This window comes from Triticum urartu, chromosome 3A, assembly GCF_056163025.1.
Source record: "Triticum urartu cultivar PI428250 chromosome 3A, HENAU_Tu73, whole genome shotgun sequence".
Lineage (NCBI taxonomy): Eukaryota > Viridiplantae > Streptophyta > Magnoliopsida > Poales > Poaceae > Triticum > Triticum urartu.
In genome coordinates, this window is record NC_141875.1 from 679,455,639 (window position 1) to 679,458,221 (window position 2,583).

The window sequence follows — 2,583 nt, forward strand, 5'->3', positions numbered from 1 at the left end:
TCATCTTCACCGCCGTTATGTTGTTGGACACTAGGCTGTTAGCAGACGGGAGCTTCAATGTCGGTGCCCAATTGTAATGATGCCTAGGGTAGGGTTAATGATGGGTTGAGACGACGGACCTGCAGAGCCGGCGGCGATGAATTGGACATGTCCGGGGAGCTGCAGTATCCTACAGAGCCGCTGCCCGATCTCCTCCTCGGATGCATCCGATGAACTGGACGACAGACCTGCAGAGCCGGTGCCCGATCTCCTCCTCGGACGCGTCCAGTTCGTCGCCGCTAGCTCTGCAGGTCTGTGGTCTCAAGTAGGCCTGGACAACCGAGCGAGCTTTTAGGCTCGGCTCGAAACTCGTTCCAGCTCGCCCGTTACAGCTCGGCCCGGTAGGATAATTAGGCGAGCCGAGCTATGAAAAATAGGCCCGATTCTCGAACGAGCCGAGCCGAGTTTCGCCCGGTCCAGCTCGGCGACTCGTTGAGGCCCAGCCCAAATTCGCGTTAGGTCACAGCAGAGAGAGGACGCACGCGCCGCGGTTTCCTCATCCTTCTCCCTTTCTCTGCCCGGCGCCGCCACCCCTCTCCTCGCCGCGCCGCAAGCTGGACTCATCGGGCTTGGCATCTATGGCGACGGCCGACGCCGCCTTTCCTCACCACAGCGGACACAGACGGACGCGTCTCCCTGGTTTCTCACCGAACGACAGGAGCAGGTAAGCGATCTCATCTCTCCTTCCCATCCTTGGTCCTAGCTCCCTGCACCGGCGCACACACACACACGAATTTGATGGATGGATGCTTGTGGTTTCGGCTGGAGGGCGCGGCTGGCTAGGAAACGCGATGGATGGATGCTAGACGAGTTTGATGGATGGATGCTTGTGTTTGTTGGCTGGAGAGTGCAGCTAACTAGGATTTTTGCTATGCTGCACGAATTTGATTGATGGATGGATGAATTTGTTTGTGCTTGATTGTGTGTACTGATTAGTGATTATTATCTATGTAATTTTTTGTTGATGATTGACCATTTGTTCTTCGCTGATGTATGCACAGCCCCACTGTCGCAAGAATGGACAAGGAAAAGGGGGAACGAGAGGAGGAGGAGAAGGAGAAGGAGAGGAGCTTGGTGTCCATTATGAAGACTAAGCCGCTTGTCCCAGGAAGCAGAAGGGGAAGGGCAAGGGCTGTGTCACTGCCGAGGAAGCGGGCCAAGGATTACGGCAATGTCCCGCTCGCCGAGTTGTTATTAAGGGTAAAAAAATCTCTGCCGTCTTGACGTCTCGCTGACCCTGCCGACTCCAAGAGCCGCACCAACCCCACCGTCCGCCGCTGGATGGCGGATCTCAAGATCACCGCCTACCAAGCCGACCATGTCCTCGAAAACTTCCGCTATGAGGAGGCGCTGCGGCGCCGTGCCGACGACCATATCCGCGGCCCCTCCTCCGTGAGTCCTCGTCTCTATTTTCAGTTTAATTTGGAAATGGATTTTCTGTTTAATTTGGAAGTGGAAGCCCCTTAATCTATGGAAATCGAAGGTTTTTAATTTTACTGAAATTAAAGATGGTCCTGTGTGGCTCTGTTGTTTTCATTCTGTTTATAAGTGACTACAGTTCCTGGCTACATAAGCGTCAGTCTGTCAAGCGTCAAGTGTCAAGTGTCAAATTTCAGAGGACACTTGAAATCTAAGCATCAAAGAGGTTCAGTCAGTCTGTCCAGTGTGAACTAACACTTGAGATATTTGTCGAACACGTTCTGTAGTAGAAACGGAATCCTACATCTTCACCGGTATGGTTGTGCCAAATATGTGTGTCGAACTCCTGTGTTTGCTGTTTTTACTATCCAAAGGTCAAATATATGTGTGTGCAAGCTCATGTATGTGTTGTTTTTGGAATTCAAAAGTCAAATATAAGTTTGTACAAGATCATTTATATGCTGTTTTTGGTATCCAAAAGTTAAATATATGTTTGTACAAGCTCATGTATATGCTGTTTTTGCTATCAAAAAGTCAAATATATGCGTGTCCAAGTTCATGTGTGTGCTGTTTTTGTGTGCTAGGCAATGGAGCATGATAAGCAAGCAGAAAAGGATTATGAAGAGGAGGAAGAGAATGAGGAGGACGAGGATGAGCAAGGTACTCTGTTTGACGAGGAGGAAGATTCTCATTTTGATGTCAAAGCGCTAAGTGTTAGGCTATGCAAAATTGCATTGTTTGGCTGTCAACGTTCAATATTTTTGCTGTATAAAGTTCAAAGGAGGAGCTATCCAAAATTCAAAAGCAATGATGCCCAATTCTCTCGGTCATATTTGTTCCATCTCTACACTTTTCATAGAAGAAAGCTTATTTTTTTCATCACTATGACCATTTTTTAAACCATAGACTGCTAGATGTTGCGTTTTTAGCTATATAAAGTGCTTCTTTTCCAAATTATGGGTTTAAATGCTGTAGAAGATGGAAACTGGTCTTCGAAAACGGGTTCTGTTATCTCCCAGCTGTTGTGGCACCAGCTGGCTCACGAGCCGGCTCGGTCTGAGCCGAGCCATAGCAAAAACGAGCCGAGCCGTCTAAAGTAGGCTCGTTGGCCGAGCCGAGCCGAGC

The 2,583-nt window shown here is 49.2% G+C and overlaps 1 long non-coding RNA gene across 1 annotated transcript; it reads left to right on the plus strand.

The window, feature by feature from the left end:
• The first annotated feature begins 369 nt into the window (after window positions 1-369).
• LOC125549189 (uncharacterized) lies at window positions 370-2,339 on the plus strand. The gene is made up of 2 exons (XR_015598951.1): window positions 370-703; window positions 1,041-2,339. It is a non-coding gene; the product is annotated as an uncharacterized LOC125549189 (long non-coding RNA).
• Window positions 2,340-2,583: the final 244 nt, after the last annotated feature.